Source organism: Aulonocara stuartgranti, assembly GCF_965226115.1.
Source record: "Aulonocara stuartgranti genome assembly, chromosome: 1".
Classification (NCBI taxonomy): domain Eukaryota; kingdom Metazoa; phylum Chordata; class Actinopteri; order Cichliformes; family Cichlidae; genus Aulonocara; species Aulonocara stuartgranti.
This window is the reverse complement of record NC_138939.1, coordinates 25,836,030-25,855,545: the sequence shown is the minus strand read 5'-3', so window position 1 is coordinate 25,855,545 and position 19,516 is coordinate 25,836,030. Positions and strand designations below refer to the sequence as shown.

Sequence of the window (19,516 nt, the reverse complement as noted above, 5' to 3'; positions counted from 1 at the left end):
GGATGAGTGACGAAACGTTTCTCCAACTGAAAATGTCCAGATGAACAGAATCAACCTTTTGGGATTTACTTACCTGGATGATTAAGCACGCATCAAGACGTTATTTTATTAAACATTTTAAAATGTTAGCAGCACAAACAAACATTTTTGCAGCACAAACCAGCACAAACGTTTGACATCCATTTTGTTTGATTCCATTAATATGGGGGGGCTGGTTGACCTCTAGAAATTTTTGTTAATATCTTTAAAATAATAACGGCACAAACAAAAATTTCTGCAGCACAAACCAGCACAAACGTAGCACAAACGTTTGATACCACTTTTGTTGGATTTGGGTAATGTGGGGGGGCTGGTTGACCTTTTGACCTTTACATTTTCATTAATATCTTTAAAACAGAAGCAGCACAAACGAAAATTTTAGCAGCACAAACCAGCACAAACGTAGCACAGTTGATTGACACCCATTTTGTTTGATTTAATTAATGTGGGGGGGCTGGTTGACCTCTGATGACCTCTAGAAATTGTTATTAATATCTTTAAAATGATAGCAGCACAAACGTAGCACAAACGTTTGATACCACTTTTGTTGGATTTGGGTAATGTGGGGGGGCTGGTTGACCTTTACATTTTCATTAATATCTTTAAAACAGAAGCAGCACAAACGCTAATTTTACCTGCACAAACCAGCACAAACGTAGCACTAAAAAAGTAGACCATTTTGGCCCGTTTTGGAGCAGTCTGGGGGGATGGTGACCTTTGAATGACCTATAAAATAAAGTTTAATATCTCGGAAACCGTAGCAGCACAAACGCTAATTTTACCTGCACAAATCTGCACAAACGTAGCACTAACCGCTCCGCCTATTTGCCTTTACGTTTCAAGTGGGTGGGGGGTCAGCTTCACTCTGCTTGAGTGAATCCTGAGTGATTCGTTTGCTATGATTCAGGAAGGGAAGGGTTAGTGAGTCCTGAGTGATTCGCTTACACTACGATTCAGCACAGGAAAGGAGGGGGTGAGTAGCTCAAATGTGCTGTTAGCATGTTAGCAGAGCGATGCTACTGTGAACCGAGGAGCTATTGTCTTGATGTGAGCTTCTACTCAGGGTTTTTTCTTCCAGTTTAGAGCAGAAATGCTTTTGTTAAGATACTGGATGTTGTGTTTTTCTCCATAATTTTAATTACAAGCCAGATATATTTCTACTAATGAAATTAGTTTGCTAACAGCAACACGGGTGAGTCAGTTGGGTTTGTGATTCATGATTCATGAGTCAGTAAAGTGATTCTCGAGTCTTGAACGATTCGTTCATGATTCGTGCATCACCAGCCAGAGCGATAGTGGCTGAGACGCAGCGGAGCGGAGGTGTAAGTGCCTGGCTTAAAACAGGACATGTTAGCTGCATTTAACCTTCAGTTACTCTTTATATAGTTAGGTAGGAGTCAGGCCATGTTTCTTTTTAGCTGAAAAACATTACACCCAGGTAACCTGCAGTGTTGAAAACGTGTTTTCCGACGATGTTTGCTACCCTGCAATTCGTCCTCGTGTAGTAAAATCAGCGACATTTGACCGTCCTGTTGCTCCCATTGACATTTATATAGCCTATTTAAAATCTGAAACTTAAAATTGTCTGTAGCCTGCTGTTGTTACCACTGTCCTGTTTGAAATGGAATGAGAGAAGCTGGTTATTTTGTCATATGTGCATGTGCTGATATTAAACCCAGGAGCAACATTCAGGTAAAAGTGTAAGAACAAATGATCCATCAATAAAGGATATTATTGGATATATCTTTTATTAGATGTTCATGTGGTTTGGTTATTTGCCCTTTGTTTGAAAGTACACTGAGAGAGGACTTTTTATTAGTGATCTTAATAGTATTTTTTTCATATTAATGTAATTTTTCATCTAATTGAATACAATCTATTTGTGTATGATTGTCAGTCCAAAGAAGGAGAGAGGGAAGAGGGGAACGTGTGGAGAAAGTACAAGGTCAGGAAGAACCAGGTAAGGAAACAGACAGGGAATAGTGACAGGCACAACAGAAACTGTTAAACTGCTTGAGACAGTTGATCACCAAAAAGTGATTTGCCAACCTCAATGTGAGGCGACATAGGTTAAAATAAAAGAAAAAAATCTGCAGAGCCATAGTAGTATCTGCAGTAAAGATCTTTTCATACATTGTACCATAGGCAAAGTTGCCTCCATTTTTTTTATCAATATTTTCTACATTTCAAGGACTCTATTTTTGGAGTGTATTTTTATGTATCTATTGTATTATACATACATATTAAAAGTGAATCTCTGTCCAGAAAATGCACTCAGTTTACTTCTTACTCACTATGATCATCATTCATCATTTTCCCACAGTAATTAAGGTTACCATATGTATTTGTTTTTATTCCAATCCATTCTTCTTTTGCAGGATTTAAATAATCTTTATCAGATTTGATTGTTTTGTTACAGATTTTAAAAAAAGGGCTTTTTTCTTTCACAAATGTGGGGATTAAATTGTGTTAAAATGTACAAAACAATGATGTCATGTTTTGTGACGAGGACCCAGGCAGAGAGAGACTTGATGAATTTAAGAATCCAATGATTTAATAAAGAAATTTGCAGACTTGCACAGTAATGGTAAAATTATGATGACTGATAACAGAGATGAAGACAACAGGGACAGGGAGGAACAGGGGTTTAAATGCACCAAGGAGACAGTCAGAGGAAACTCGGGACAACTGGAGACGTTTAAGGATGCAGGGACTGACAGAGACAGGGAAGAAGTATCATCGTGACGAGTAAAGTTTATCTTGCCTGGCTGGGCAGCTCTCTGGGTGCTAAGCACCCCCAAAGCTCTGATCCTAGAATTGCCCCTGGTTCTACATAAATACACCACAAATTAAATCAAAAGTCCCACAATAAACTGAGCAGAGACAGAACTGAGAAGTGAAGGGAAAGAGAGATCTGCTGACCAGTTAACCGACCATCTGACAAGGTCTGTTTGCTGTAGCCTGCCAGCTGGTGAATACCTTCAGCACCGTAAGCAGCACAACTGTCCCCATCTGGAGAAGAGCCAGAGACAAACATCTCCCCAGTGATGCAATCAGCCATTTGGGAAAGCAAAGCAGGTGCTTGCCAAGCTCCACCAGTGGCCTTGATTTAGCTTTAGCTGGCTGTAGAATGCTTTTCACTGAGTGGTTTAAAATCAAACCAAGGTCTTTTTTGTAGTTCTCTGCAAGAATGTAAGAGCAATAGCCTGCTACCTCAGTGTCAGGTTACTGTAAAATGCATGCTTCAGTAGAGAATTCATTTGTATTTTTACCCCTTTTTCTTTCCAATTCCACTGAGAACTGCATCTATCTTGGTGTTATATACTTTTTGTTAAGGGTCTCGCTTTTTATTTTGATCTTGGGAATGTGTGTGGGTGTTCTCCTCTATATTTCCAGATGATGTGCCATGATCTTAGTATAGATAATTAATTTGCTACAAACATGAATCTGATTTACAAGTGATTCTGCTTCTTAAAATAGATGTAACCGATGTGTAATTTTTGTTTTATTCTTAATAAATTCAGCTTCAATTGATATATTAATGCACAAACACAGAAGTTAATTAACTTATCAGGCCTTAATTAAATTGTAAGGTAGGTCAGCCTAAATAAGAAGTGATTAGACTCCTCAAGCCTTTGGCAACACTCAGTAGTCCCTGGCTCTTAACAACTGGATCCAACATCAAGTCTTGAAGTTAACGATTGCCTACAAATCAGGGCTGGTGTGTATAATGCACCACCAGTCAATATTTTTAGTTGACCTGCAGACTTCTGCTCTGCAGGTGAATACATCAACAACATTCCCTATCATCACTTTTCATGATCTACCTACAGATCATAATAAGATCATCAGGATTAAGAGAATTCAAAAAGAGAGGCAATCTGTGCATGAAAGAAGAAGGAAATTAACACTGAATCTCAAAATACTTGTTGAAAACCACAAAATAAAGATCCATAAACACTGCTTCCTTCTCTAAACCTGAGCTCATTTAAGATGGACTGACTGGACAAGGTAACTTGTCCAGAGGTTAGGCCAGTCTAAATCTGATCTTCTTCCAGGCTAAGAAGAGAGGAGCCCACCAAGTGTTTCTTTGGGAGTTGCCTGGTTGCTGGAAAAGATGTTTTGCATCAAAGCTGATGCAAAATGGAAGGTTTTACGTATTCTTGCAAGACAATACCAACAGCAGGCTATGTACTGAAAGAAGTCATTTTGCTTTCAAATCTTCAGAAGTTAAGGCTCCCCTCAAAGAGTGTGGTTTCCAAAGAAGACGAGTGTTGCATTTTCAACAATTAATATATTTTCTTTCAGTCAACTCTAGGTACACGTGAGGTGTAGGGTTATATGAGGTTATGGAGATTTGCATTCTGTTTTTGTGACCATTTTAAAGAGTGTTCTGTTTTTGGGGATGAAGCTATAATGTATGAGGATATCAAAGTGTTTCCAGCTTTGAATCTCCTCTGTTCAAAATGCAATTATGAAATTGTGGAAAGGAAAACTGTGGAAGTCGAAAGAAGATCTGAAAGAAAACTTTGAGATAAAACAGCATGTCTGGTGGGCTGAGAGGCAAAGTAAACCTCCCATATGACTGCATATGGGAGCTGCAGGAAGGTTGAACTGGCATGGGAGGGGCTTCCAGCAACATTCAGCTGTGCAGAATTGATGTATGGTGTACATTGGGACAGTCATCAGAAGGAAACCTTGCCTGTGGCATCAAGACAAAAGTCAAAAACTAAAGTGTGCAGGGCAACATCTGGGAAAGCAGAGTTGTTTTGGAAAGCTGGGCCGTGGACAGATGAAGCTGAAATTGAGCCATTTTTCCACAATCAGCAAAGGTATGTTTGGAAAGAAAAAAACGCAGCATTTGCTGAAAGGACACCTTGACTTTTAATCATGGGGGTGGAAACGTTCTGCTTTCGAGCTGTGCAGCAGCTAGTGGAAGAGGAAACTGGACTAAATAACAAATTGAGGATGCAAATGTCACGGACTAAGTCGAGTAGCTGAACCTGAAAACAGACTGGCTTTCACAGCAGAACAAGAAAACAAAGCAGACCTCAATGACTTGCAGTCCCCTGAAATTAGCACGATTAGAAATCTGTGGATATTAAACATGCTGTGCATGCAAGTGAGCTTAAAAATGTACCAGAACTTGATCTGAAAAGAAGTATGCGCAGGAACAATAATACTAGATGCCAACAAAAGACAGTTCCTGCATTTTGTGCTCAGTTACTATGTCCATTTAACATGTCTGTTTGCTGCACTGCTATATTACTCAATGTACCCAGTGATACGCACACTCTGTGTGTTTATCAGTTAGGAAATGTGTTTCTAATTACTTACTCTTGCTTTCAAGTGCTAAAACCTGATTATGTGCTGTTACAACATCTGTGCAGGTCTGTTCCTTTGAAAGAAAAGCAGGAAAATGACCAGCTAAACTCATGGCCGCTGCAGACAGAGAGAAGACGAAGAGCATACGGAGGGTAGGATCTTGTTATGTGGAGGGGGCCTTCATTACTCATAGGCCTGTGTTCCATCCATGAGGTTTATCTATGTGGGTAATAAAATGGAGCAAAACATATTGTGTAGCAGATTGCAATCTGGGCCTCTTTGATAGGAGATGAAGTTAAAAATGTGTCTGAGGATTTCTTTTCATTTGGGGGGGGAGTGGGGGCTGTACAAAGTGGATCAACGGATTTGTCACGTTTCTTTTCTTTAAGAGTTAAATGCAGAGAACTCTGCTGTATTTATGACTGCCTTTGCACATCTAAGGTGGAATATCCAAACGTAAGAATTGCTTTCTATTTTCAGGTTAGTGGGCAGAATCGTGTTGCAATCTGCTGGTGACGCCGTGCTGCCTAACCTCCTTTGCAAAAATAGGTTACAAAGGAGGTAGCCATCCATCACAGCCTACGAGAAAATATGTTAAAGTGCTATTAGTTTGCTTTGCCAAATGTGTTTTGGTTGAAATGTCATCTTTGCTCGGATTGTGCACGCTGTGAACTGTCGCTACCCTCGAGAAACTGTGATGTTCTTTCACCTTTTTGACATATAATTAGCAGATGCAGCTAGCCAACATGTTTTGGCCCTTTTTTCGAGGTCTGCACAGCAAGTGTTCAGCCACAGTGTGCTTATAATAATAATAATAATCATGATAATAATAACTTTATTTGTATAGCACTTTTCAAAACACAGAGCTACACAGTGCTTCATGGTTTGAGTAAAACTGTGGTTCCCAAACTTTTTTCGCTGGGCCCCCCCTTTGTTTTACAAGAAAAATACCCCCCCCCCCTCGCGCGCACACTCGCACGCACGCACAAACACATCCTCCAACCACACACACACACCCATATTTTGCTCCATTGCGGTTTATTTCACACCTCAAACATTTAGTAAACAATTAAGCAAATACAAGTAATCTGCAGGTGGTAAGAAAATAAACTACTAACTCGTTTACGCTGCGTCCGCACATACACGGGTGATTTTGAAAACGCAGCTGTTTCGTCCACACGTAAACGCCGTTTGGATTCACCGAAAACTGAGATTTTTAAAAACTTTTTTTGGGTTTATGTGTGGACGAGGAATACAGAGTGTTACTCCCCTCGAGTCTTAATAAAGCTCAACTTGTTCTTTGCGTTTTAGCTGACATTTATTTCGGACAGGAGGATTCTTCGACATGCCTTAACATGTAATGATGTTCAACCACAGCCGATACAATGCCGTCACAACTAAAAAGAAATACAAACTTAAATTAATATTCTTAATAAAGCCCTTAAGCATTATATATGATGAAACATTCCAAAACAAAACGATCAATAAAATACACATTACACCTCACACTGCGGTAATTGCACTAGAATATCATGCAACACTAGCGTATTTACATACAACGATAATAAACAAAATAAAACATTTACCTCATTGGCCTCACTCATAAAACTTTAATCTTTACGTCGTGGGAAGGTCCAAAAAAGGCACTCTTTTATTTATCTTTCTGTAGACATGCAAACCTCGTGGCTCGTCTCTTAGATCGTGTCCAAATTCATGGGCTGCATCCTCCTGAGGACGCATTTGTAGACCGATTATGTCACAGCGACGCGCCGAAGGCTGTCCAAATTCGTAGACTCCTCCGAATGCAGCCGACAAATGCGTCCTCCTTTTCCCCGAATTTGAAGGATGGGTCGGGTGTGTCCTTCGTGGCCTACCATATCCCAGAATTCATAGCGCGGCCCAGCCAAACTCCAGTTTCCAACAATGGCGGCCGCTACTAAGTTTTAAAATTACTCATACTAATCTTTCTGGGTCACAAAATAAACTTTTAACATATTTTCAGGCGAGAAAGTAGCTGTGTAAACATCAAATATCTGCTCGGTTTATCAAGATATCGCATATTTGCAAAAGTGCTTCGACGGTTTTCGGAGACGTCTGCTACCCACCAGCTCGATATCTAGCCGGGAGCTCGAGGGTTACTGATGGGGCCGAGAACGGCACAACTCCCGGCACATCATTTTCAGATCACTGCGGACTTTCGCTGCTCAGGTTAAACGTAATATATAAGTCACTTAGACAACCTAAAATGTTATTGTTGGGCTTTTTTCAGTGTTTTGTTTGTTCGTGAGTAAATCGGTTTGGCTGCGATTAAAGTTATTAGATTAGATTAGATTAGATAAAATAAAACTTTATTAATCCTCCTGGATTTTCACACAGCTGACTAAACGTCAAACAGAAAACTGATTAAACAGAAGTATGAGACAGTCGAGAATTTACGCCAGTGTCCTGTTATATTTTAGATAGCAAGGAGCAGACGGCTGAGTTTATTAAACTCCACCGAGACAGCGGTGACGCTAATCAGAAGGCTAGACCGTCCAGTTTCACAGCCGTTTACTTCCGGCCTACCCGACCTTCTGAGGACCCGGCCCACGTACACCGCGAAGGCCAGGTCCTCAGGAGGATGCAGCCCATGAATTTGGACACGACCCAAATTAGCTTGCCGAGTGTGAGAGCCAAAAAATACCCTCTTAGCAACAATAGATGGAACTATAGAAAAGGTTCCTATCTAATTGCACAATTAGCACAAATAACACATTTAAACATATAAATCTAACATGCATCAAACATGAATTACTATTTATTTATTTCTTATTTCTTAATATTTCAACTACTAATTGTTTCAACCTTACATATCTAATAAAATGAACTTAAATGCGAGAGTTGCCTATGACGGCAGCTACACAGAGTTCGTCACGCAATGTTAAAGGTATGTGCCTTTTTCCACGTCACGCTGTGCGCCATGTTATTGTTTACAGGAGATGAATTGCAGAATGGGAGATAGTCAGAGACAAAATACTGTTAATCTATCTTCAGGTTTTACACGCTTACATTTACACACGCAGTTACTGTCCCTCTATTTAGAAAGGCAGAGGCGTCACAGTGTAATTATTTTACATCAAGGTTATTATCGTTAACGAAAACTAACAAAATAACGAAAACTAGAAGTGAAAAAACATTTTCGTTAACGGAAATAAAAATAAAAACAAAAAAAGGAAAACTAACTAAAACTGTAATGAGTGTTCACAAAACTAAAATTAACTGAATTTATAGCAAAAATGTGTTTAGTTTTCATTGATGTGTGCGTGTCATACAATAGTCAAGGGTGAAAATGAAGTTTAGTTTCGAGATTTATTTCTTGCTGTCTAATTATGCCAGCAGGTGGCCAGTACGTTAGTCGAGTCGTCTGTGTTGCTGCTCCGTCCACGCGCAGAATCATGTCAGGAAAAGTCGGGAGAAAGCGCCAGAGTCCAATTTGGGATTACTTTGAATATGACTGTGTTTTGGATGAAGCAAGTGTCTTGTAGTGGAAAGAGACAAATTATGAGGGACATTTCTCAAGGGAAAAAAATCCCACAAACCTTAAAGTGCACTTGAAAAGCTCACACAAGAAGGCTAACCTAGCTTACCTTGAGAAGGTAAGGGAGCACACTCAACCCTCATCCCCAGAAAACAGAAGCTAACCCCAGGCAAGGCAGCGTGATGCATCCCGAGACAACAAGACGGGGATACCTACATAACTGTGTGAGTCAATTGCCTTCAAAAAGTTCATCAATTCACTTGAACCAAAATTAGGAACACCCGGTGCTGCAAGAGTTAATAGTCTTATTGGGGCCAAGATATACATTTTATAGTTGCCTGGTATCAATGGTTGTTCATCTTCCTTTATTTATTTATTTAAAGAACCCATAGGTGGGAATGTGAGTTGTCTGTCTCTGCGTGTTAGCCCTGCGACAGATAGGCGACCTGTCCGGGGTGCAGGGTATGGTAGCTGGAATAGCAACATACCCAAGGATAAGCAGAAGAGAATGACTGATATGATGAAACTGGGATTTTGTTACACTTAATTATTGCAAACAAAACTAAAACTATAACTGAAACTAAACAAAACTAAACTGAAACTAAGGATTTTCAAAAAAATAAAAACTAAACTAAACTAGCAAACAATTGGTAAAAACTAATTAAAACTGATATAAAATTGAAAATCTGAAGTCAAAACTAAATAAAAATAAAAACTAATGAAAATTGCACAACTATTAAACCCTGTTTTACATGTAGTTGTTTTTGTTTCCTGTGTAATAATATTCAACATTGCTATCAAGGTTCAAGGTTCTTTATTATTTGTCACATGCATAGTTATACAAGTATAACACACAGTGAAATGTAGCCTGACACGCTCCTCGACATGTGCAAAAATTGGGGGGGGGGGGGTGTAGAGGAAGAACATTATATATATACATATATATACACATATAGTATATACACTGGGTGAATGTGCAGTAGTAGCAGCAAGCAGGTGAATTCTGTACATTAATATGAATAGATATCTGACTATCAATACATTTTTCAAAAAATGCCTCTCTGTGCAAAATAGGTTTAAAAACATGAACAACTGTGGGATACTGTTTGTCTGTGATTTGAACCGAGGGAACAAATCCTGGCAGGATCAGCCTGATATTATTTGTATCCCACTGTAACTTTACTGTATAAAGAGCTAACGTCTCCAAAATGTCAGGAGTACTTATTTATTACAACAAGTGTTTGTGAACTAAAAATCTAGAATGTGGGATAATGTTTGTCCGTGATTTGGAGAGCCCAGCGCTCTCGACGCAGGGAAAACCAATTCTGCAGGGGAGACCTACCTTGGCACTTGTGCAGGTGAAGCCAAAGGGAAGATTCAATTCAATTCAATTCAATTTTATTTATATAGCGCCAAATCACAACAAAAGTCGCCTCAAGGCGCTTCATAGATACAGAGAAAAACCCAACAATCATATGACCCCCTATGAGCAAGCACTTTGGCGACAGTGGGAAGGAAAAACTCCCTTTTAACAGGAAGAAACCTCCGGCAGAACCAGGCTCAGGGAGGGGCGGCCATCTGCTGCGACCGGTTGGGGTGAGAGAAGGAAGACAGGATAAAAGACATGCTGTGGAAGAGAGACAGAGGTTAATAACAGATATGATTCAATGCAGAGAGGTCTGTTAATACATAGTGAGTGAGAAAGGTGACTGGAAAGGAAAAACTCAATGCATCATGGGAATCCCCCGGCAGCCTACGTCTATTGCAGCATAACTAAGGGAGGATTCAGGATCACCTGGTCCAGCCCTAACTATATGCTTTAGTAAAAAGGAAAGTTTTAAGCCTAATCTTGAAAGTAGAGATAGTGTCTGTCTCCCGAATCCAAACTGGAAGCTGGTTCCACAGAAGAGGGGCCTGAAAACTGAAGGCTCTGCCTCCCATTCTACTTTTAAATACTCTAGGAACAACAAGTAGGCCTGCAGAGCGAGAGCGAAGTGCTCTAATAGGGTGATATGGTACTACAAGGTCATTAAGATAAGATGGGGCCTGATTATTTAAGACCTTGTATGTGAGGAGCAGGATTTTGAATTCAATTCTGGATTTAACAGGAAGCCAATGAAGGGAAGCCAAAACAGGAGAAATATGCTCTCTCTTTCTAGTCCCTGTCAGTACTCTTGCTGCAGCATTTTGGATTAGCTGAAGGCTTTTCAGTGAGTTTTTTGGACATCCTGATAATAATGCATTACAGTAGTCCAGCCTGGAAGTAATAAATGCATGAACTAGTTTTTCAGCGTCACTCTGAGACAGGATATTTCTAATTTTAGAGATGTTGCGCAAATGGAAGAACGCAGTCTTACATATTTGTTTAATTTGTGCATTGAAGGACATATCCTGGTCAAAAATGACTCCAAGGTTCCTCACAGCGTTACTGGAGGCCAAGGTAATGCCATCCAGAGTAAGAATCTGGTTAGATACCATATTTCTAGGCTTTTCAGGGCCGAGTACAATAACCTCAGTTTTATCTGAATTAAGAAGCAGAAAGTTAGCGGCCATCCAGGTCTTTATGTCTTTAAGACATTCCTGCAGTTTAACTAATTGGTGTGTGTTATCTGGCTTCATGGACAGATAGAGCTGGGTGTCATCGGCATAGCAGTGAAAATCTATGCTATGTCTTCTAATGATGCTGCCTAAGGGAAGCATGTATAATGTAAACAGAATTGGTCCTAGCACTGAACCCTGTGGAACTCCATAATTAACCTCAGTGTGTGAAGAGGACTCTCCATTTACATGCACAAATTGGAGTCTATTAGATAGATATGATACAAACCACTGCAGTGCAGTACCTGTAATACCTACAGCATGTTCTAATCGCTCTAATAGGATATTATGGTCAACAGTATCGAATGCTGCACTAAGGTCTAGCAGGACAAGCACAGAGATGAGTCCACTGTCAGAGGCCATAAGAAGATCATTTGTAACCTTCACTAAAGCTGTTTCTGTGCTGTGATGAGCTCTGAAACCTGACTGAAACTCTTCAAATAAACCATTCCTCTGCAGATGATCTGTTAGCTGTTTGACAACTACTCTTTCAAGGATTTTTGATATGAAAGGAAGGTTGGAGATTGGCCTATAATTAGCTAAGACTGCTGGGTCTTGGGATATGCTTCACCATATTTTCTAGTCTTTGGCTTAGAATGAAGTTGGTTTGGAAACATATTCAGCGATGCTTCATCTCCTGCTTTGCGTTTGTGTGGGCACCCCGTGCTAGCAGTGTCCAAGCGTTGTTTTGTCTTTTCCCTTTTCATGCCGCGCACCCCCTGCAATGGCTCTGCGCCCCCCCCCCCCCCCCCCCCCCCTAGGGGGCAGGCCCCACACTTTGGGAAGGTCTGGAGTAAAAGATTCACCTTAAAGTGCATATTATTCAACGTACAGATACATAAACAGACACATAAGATACATAAGCCTCTTCTCCGCTACTCAGTGTTGCCAACTCCTCAGTAAGGAAAATCGCTATTGGCTGTCCTAAAAGTCGCTAGAAGTCGTTAAATGACCATCGCCTAATTTGCATAGGCGATCTAATTGTCATGCTAATCTAATTGTAACCTATGTTGTTGGAGAGAGAAATAACATCGTGGAAGAGACATAAAGTGAGTAAAAAACGTCCTAAATGCATTTAGAGTTTATTTAGAACTACAAATTAAATTTCTTTTAGCAATTATTGTTTTTTTAATGTTTTTTAATGTTGTGGTGGACCACTGGAGGGCTCCACTCACACCCAGTTCTCAGGAAGTGTTGTTGCTGTGTTTTGGAGGGAAAGTGTTCAGTTCTGTGGTGATGAGTAATAAACGAGCAGTGTTTATCGAGAGCTCTCGTGTCGTCTGTGTTTACCTCCACATTGGTGACCCCTGACTCAAACATGCTGCAGTCCGATGGTGGCGCCGACTCCGCTCTGGATGCATCAGCAGCCACCAGCTCTCTGCCTCCGGCTGCAGCTACGTTTGCTGTGGCGCTCGAGCTGCCGGACTTTTGGCTTCACGATCCCCCGTCGTGGTTCGTGCACGTGGAGGCTCAGTACGCCGCCCTTAAGGAGCTGCTTCTTCGGCGTTATGCCCTCACCGACGCAGAGCGAGCCGAGAAGCTCCTCTCCCTCTCAGGCCTGGGTGGCAGTACGGCTCTCGAACTGATGGAGCACATGCTATCCTTTCTCGGACCGGACGACGGGGGATTCCTCTTCACCCACATCTTCCTCCGACAGCTGCCGGCGGCCGTGAGAGCCGGCCTCGCCAACTCTCCGCTTCTGGGCACGAAGGATTATCGCTCCCTGGCTGAGGACGCGGATCGTATTCTCCTGGCTACCCGCACTTTCCACGATCACGACCTAGTTCCAGCCTCGCCGGCGGCGCCTTCCACTTCCCCGCTGACCTGCCACGACGTACCCGATCCTTCGCTGACGGCAAAGATCGCGGCACAGCGACACCACGGACGGGACCTCTGTTTCTACCATCAGCGTTTTGGTGCCGGACCCCGCCAGCGTGCTGTAGCGGCCGCGACCGCTGGCGACAAAGAAAAACTGCTCTTCATAGAAGACTCGCGCTCTGGGAGACGTGTCTTGGTCGACTCCAGCTCCCAGAAGAGCCTCCTTCCCCCGTCCGGAGCCGACAGTTTAGCAGCAGGCTGCGGACCTCAGCTTATTGCGGCTAATGGCTCTCCCATCGCAACGTTCGGGGAAAGGTTTGTGACTGTTTGTTTTCATGGTCGGGATTTCCAATGGACCTTTGTTGTTGCCGCTAGCTCTGTACCTATTTTGGGCGCTGATTTTCTTTGTGCCCACGGACTGCTGGTCGATGTCGCTAACAGACGCTTAATCGATACACTGTCTTTTTCTTCAATGCCCTGTTTCACTCGCGCCATCGAGACCCTGAATCGGGCTAATTTAGTGACTTCAGGGAATGTTTTTCAGCGTTTCCTCTTGGAGTTCCCTTCACTGACTGTTCCTAATTTCTCGAACACGGCAACGAAGCACGGGGTTGAACGTTATATTCCGACGGTCGGTCCCCCGGTGTTCGCACGCGCGCGCCGCCTCAACCCTGCGAAACTCTCTGTCGCTCGGGAAGAGTTTGCCGCAATGGAGCGCCTCGGCATGAATAGTGCCTGGTCTTCTCCGCTACACATGGTGCCCAAGTCAGACGGTCGATGGCGGCCGTGTGGGGATTTTTGCCGTTTGAATAATGTCACGGAGAATGACCGTTACCCCATTCCCCACATCCAGGATTTTTCCGCCCACCTCGCCGGCACCTCGATTTTTTCTAAAATTGACTTGGTGCGGGGGTATCACCAGGTTCCCGTGCGCGCCGAAGACGTCCCCAAAACTGCCGTTATTACCCCTTTCGGCCTGTTTGAATTTTTGTGCATGCCGTTCGGTTGATGGACTCTGTTTTGCGCGGGCTGCCTTTCGTCTTTGTGTACCTTGACGATATATTGGTGGCCAGCTGCTCTGACAGTCAGCACGCGTCCCATCTGCATCAGGTTTTCCAGCGCTTAGCGGCACACGGCCTGATCGTCAACCCCTCCAAGTGCCAGTTCGGCTTGCCGGTTCTGGATTTCTTGGGCCACCGCATTTCCGCTGACGGTGTGGTTCCGTTGCCAGACAAGGTCCGGGCCGTTTCGGCTTTTCCGCGTCCTGCGTCCGTTAAAGCGCTGCAGGAGTTCTTGGGGATGGTCAATTTCTACAACTGCTTTCTCCCCAGAGCTGCGCACCTGCTGCAGCCTCTCTATGCTGCCTTGAAGGGTAAAACAGCTAAGGACTCGATTGATTGGCTCCCTGAACGCATCCAGGCATTTTCTGGGGCCAAGACCGCGCTGGCAAACGCCGCCCTGCTGGCCCACCCGTTTCCGTCGGCGGAGATTGCGTTGACCTCTGATGCGTCGGACGTGGCAGTGGGCGCAGTGTTAGAACAGCGGGTCTCCGGTGTCTGGCAACCGCTCGCTTTTTTTAGTCGCACGCTTAGAGACAGTGAGCGCAAATATAGCGTTTTTGACAGGGAGTTGCTGGCCCTACTCCTCACCACACGGCATTTTCGTTTTTTTCTCGAGGGTCGGAGCTTCACCACGTACATCGATCATAAACCTTTGACATTCGCGATGTCCAAGGTCTCTGATCCGTGGAGCGGGCGCTAGCAGCGCCAGTTGGCAGCCATTTCCGAGTTCACAGCTGACATTCAGCACGTGGCTGGTAAGTCCAACTGCGTGGCTGACTGTCTATCCCGCGTGCTGGTTTCTCCTGTTTATGTGGGCATAGACTTTGAGGCTATGGCCGCTGACCAACAGGCCGACCCGGACATCCTTGCCCTTCGGTCTGCGCAAATGGGCCTTGTACTGGAGGACAGACCCGTGTGGAACGGCGGGCCTAGCCTGCTTTGTGATGTTTCCACCAGCCGTCCACGCCCTGTAGTTCCCCTTTCGTGGCGTCGTTGTGTTTTCGTCTCTGTCCATCGCACCACTGCGTACCACCCGCAGGCCAACGGGATGTGCGAACGTTTCCACCGGTCGCTTAAGGCCGCGTTCCGTGCTTCTCTCACAGATGGCAACTGGGTTGACCGCCTTCCATGGGTTTTACTGGGGTTGCGCTGCGCGGTTAAAGAAGACCTTGGGGTTTCCCCGGCTGAACTTGTCCTTGGTCAGCCCCTCCGGGTCCCCGGGGAATTCTTGCCTGAGAGCCCACCCCCGTGCTTCGCTCCCTCTGTGCTGTCTCTCCGTCCCCCAAGAGACTCGTTTTCTCTTCCTGGCCCAGTGCACCATTGTGTGCCTGACACCTTTGTTCCGAGGTCGTTGGACTCTTCGCAGTTTGTTTTTGTCAGGCATGACGCTCATAGGCCTCCGCTGCGTCCACTGTATGACGGCCCCTTTCGGGTTATTCAACCGGGCCGGAAGCATTTCCTTTTGGATTTTGGGGGTCGGCAGGAGGCTGTTTCTATTGACAGACTTAAACCAGCACATGTGCTTCTGGATGACCAGGTGGTGCCGGCTCAGGCCGCCCGCCTTCCACTGGACTGGACAACCCTGCTTCTTCCTCTGGGAGCGCCCCCCACCTGGCGGGGCCCGAGCTATCTTCAGTTTTTCCTGACCGCCCGTGCCAGCCTGGCCCTCAGGCTCGTTTCCCCTCAGCCAGCTCTCCACCTCCCCGGTTCAGCCTTTCTGGACGTTTAATTAAAGCAAGGGTTCTGGACTAGAGGATGACCCTACTGGGTGTTCGGGGGGGGCATGTGTGGTGGACCACTGGAGGGCTCCACTCACACCCAGTTCTCAGGAAGTGTTGTTGCTGTGTTTTGGAGGGAAAGTTTTCAGTTCTGTGGTGATGAGTAATAAACGAGCAGTGTTTATCGAGAGCTCTCGTGTCGTCTGTGTTTACCTCCACAATGTCACAATTCCAACCCTGCTCCTTTACCCGGGCTTGGACCGGCAAAAGTGACCCAAAATAGGCACTCTGGTGGAGTTGCTTTGTGTGTGTGTGTTTATAAGTAGTTTTAAACCTTGTGATCCACAAAACAGCATAAGAGTAAAAGAGTAAAAGAAGAACTGACTGCGTTGCAGCACCCGCTGCTTGTTGAGAGTAAAAGCGATACGCACTTTCACGTCTTTTTTTAGCTCTTTCGGGTCTAAGGGGTCTGAAAACTCGCTAAATATAGCGACAAAGTCGCTAAGTTGGCAACACTGCCGCTACTGCCTTCTAGTGATGGGTCGTTCGTGAACGAAATGGCTCTTAGAGCCGGCTCTTTGACGTGAACGACGCGAGCCGGCTCCTTATCACGAGCCCTCACGTGGGTTTTTTTTTTCTTTTTCTCAGCCTCTCTCTCTCTCGCACTTTTTTTTCTGCTTCACTCAGCAGCGAGCCTTGTGCTTTACGCTGGGCAGAGGGGGGAGGGGCGGTAGTTACACTCAGTAGCACAGGAACAGAGCCAGAGGGGGGGAGAGAGAAAGAGAGCCAGGGACAACAACATCACATTAGAAAGGTATAGTAATCATCCACAACTATTTTCAGTTGCAGATGATAAAGGATTCAGAAAGTTTATTCATGCAGGCCCATATGACAGAGAATGTGCATGTTTCTTTTTGTTTTCATATTTTAATTTATATTTAATTGTGTTGTGGTTTGCAGTGTTTTGTGTTGTTTCACTTTAAATTTGTAAAAGGAAAAAGCTGAAAATTTAAATAGTTAAAAGTTGAAATGTGAATAGTTAATTTTTGTATTATATTATTTATTTATTACATTTTATGTGGAGTGAATAAATAAAAGTACATTTACGGTGGCCCCTAGAGACAAAGCACATACAAACTTCAAATCACGTACGAACTCTGAAGCACGCACAAACTCCAAAACACATAAAAACTCCAAAACACGTAAAAACACGTACAAACTCTGAAGCACGTAAAAACTCCGAAGCACATAAAAACTCAAAACATGTACAAAAGACAACAGAAGTACTCCAGGATGCTAGGGCGCAGTGTTGAGCTTTTGTTACCTAGTGGCTACACAAGCCAGCAAGTACCAACGACCGGATTTGGTGTGTGGTAATAATAGGTAAATGAACTTTTTTTTTTAAATTATTTGAATATATATGAGTGCCTGTGTATAAATACACAAACAATACACACATGCTTTCAATTGTGTAGTTTAAGTGATCTAGTAGCTCTGCTTTGTTAGTTCAGTTCATGCTAGAAATGTGTTTTGGAGTTTGTACGTGTTTTGTCTATAGGGGCCACCGCATATATTTATATATAAACATATATAAATAAAACCACTTTTTTACATTAGTAATTCCTTTTGTGCATAATTTTATATTATTGTTAATAATAAATTAATTAAAGCAACAAAACAACCTGAAGAGCCGGTTTGGAGCCGAAAGAGCCGGCTCTTTTTAGTGAGCCGAACCGAAAGAGCCGGATCTCTAAAAAGAGCCGGAAATCCCATCACTACTGCCTTCTCGTCTTGGCACACAAGCGGTGAAATCGTGACGTAAATGCTGCACGCTCTTTGGCTTTTTGTCAGACTCGGGATCCACGGTGTTGGGTTTTGTGGAGCCATTTTCCTCATTTCCAGGTTTCAAAATTAGTGGTTTGGATTGTTGTGAAGGAGTCGCTCTGATGACCAGCCAATCGGTGGCAGTCTATTGACTTTACATTTTCAGATGGACTGAGCTAAACTTCGGCCAAGCAGATAAAAGAAAAAGTACCTGGTACCACCTAATGGAAAACCTTGAAAACAGAGTTGAGTGGAGTTGAGTACAAGTGGAAAAGTACCCAAACCATATGGTTTATTCCAAGACATTGCTTCCACACAAGCAATTAGTCGTAAAACGATGGCCCGAAAGGGGAAAAGTTTAAGGCTAACCTATAAAAATGTGTTTTCAAAAGAATTAGCCAACCTGATAGGCTGAGGAAGGCTGTTTCATGATCACCTCTGGGTTTTAAAGTCAGAGCGAGGGACAGAAAGGAGACCCAGGTTATAACGTATAACCATACAGCAGATACATCTGAACATGTTTTCAGGTGCAGTTACACAGCTGAAATGAGAGTTGTTGCCAGGCCTGTGTGCTGTGCTATTGATCAAGATTAAATTGTATTGTCTCTGTTCAGACATGTGACAGAGGGCTGAAATTGAATTGGATGTTTTAAAGCAGTTACGTGTTGGACTGTAATCCCAGCCCATTGTTTGAATCTTTCTTCTTGATAGTGTCCTCAGTCTCTTTTAAAGGAAAGATCCTTGAGCTGTACCCAAAACTTTGAATAAATTGATCTGCTGAGAGCTGGATTTTTGTGTCTTTAGCATTTGCTTCCTCTTTTCTTTTTCCTCTTGTGATCTGCACTGCCGCATCAGAGCGCATGACTTTGTGGCAGAACCTGATTAATCATGGGACAGCTCAAGCCAAGTCACCTTGTCGCTTGGCGCAGATCCAGGAGGAGACAGTTATGGTGGTAAACCGGGGACAAGTCGAGGATCTCGCTGTTCTTTCCAGTTTATTGATCAAACCAGGCCTGCCTTTGACGACAGGTTTGTGTCCGTGCAACGCAGCGCTCGTTGTTAAAAAGCTTAAATCGGCAACAAATTGTTTTCCCGCCTTGCTTATTATTCCTCCTTCATTTCTGTCTACCGGCGCTTCTTGCGGCGCTGCGTTGCCCTCTCTTTTCTTTTCTGGGGCTACCTCCATCTGTCTCTGCAGGTGTGTTTTGTGTTTTGTTTCTTGTCTGCCATTCTTTGATCACTGTTGTAAATTCTTTTCTGCCCTCTTTCAGTTCTTTGTCTTTGTGGTTCCGTCTCGCAGAGATGTTTGTTGATGGGGTGTTTTGTTTTTTTTTGTTGTTGTTAAAAATGATGAAAGATGGCAAATTCATTCCTTGCCACTTTTCAAACAAATAGCACATATTTGGCAGTCGTGCAAAAATATCCCACCGGTTATTCAATACCTCACTATCTGTCCCAATGCACTGGTTTATTTCCTCTTCTAAACAGCTGAATGGCATCCTGCGGTCTGAATGTTCTGCATGCTCATTTATCTGTAGTCAAAACAAATTAGTAAGGTTTGGTTCGGCGTTGTTTTTGTCAACAGCGACGGATCTTTATGGGTCATTTCTTGATAG

The 19,516-nt window shown here is 43.4% G+C and overlaps 1 long non-coding RNA gene across 3 annotated transcripts in view; it reads left to right on the top strand.

Moving 5' to 3' along the window:
* The first annotated feature begins 915 nt into the window (after nucleotides 1–915).
* Nucleotides 916–19,516, top strand: part of LOC309702861 — a 33,572-nt gene continuing 14,971 nt past the window's right edge. The window contains exons 1-3 of one of the 3 annotated variants that reach the window (XR_014275771.1): nucleotides 916–1,012; nucleotides 1,937–1,999; nucleotides 5,430–5,516. This is a non-coding gene — a long non-coding RNA (uncharacterized lncRNA). The other 2 variants (XR_014275772.1, XR_014275773.1) reach the window with 2 other exon arrangements.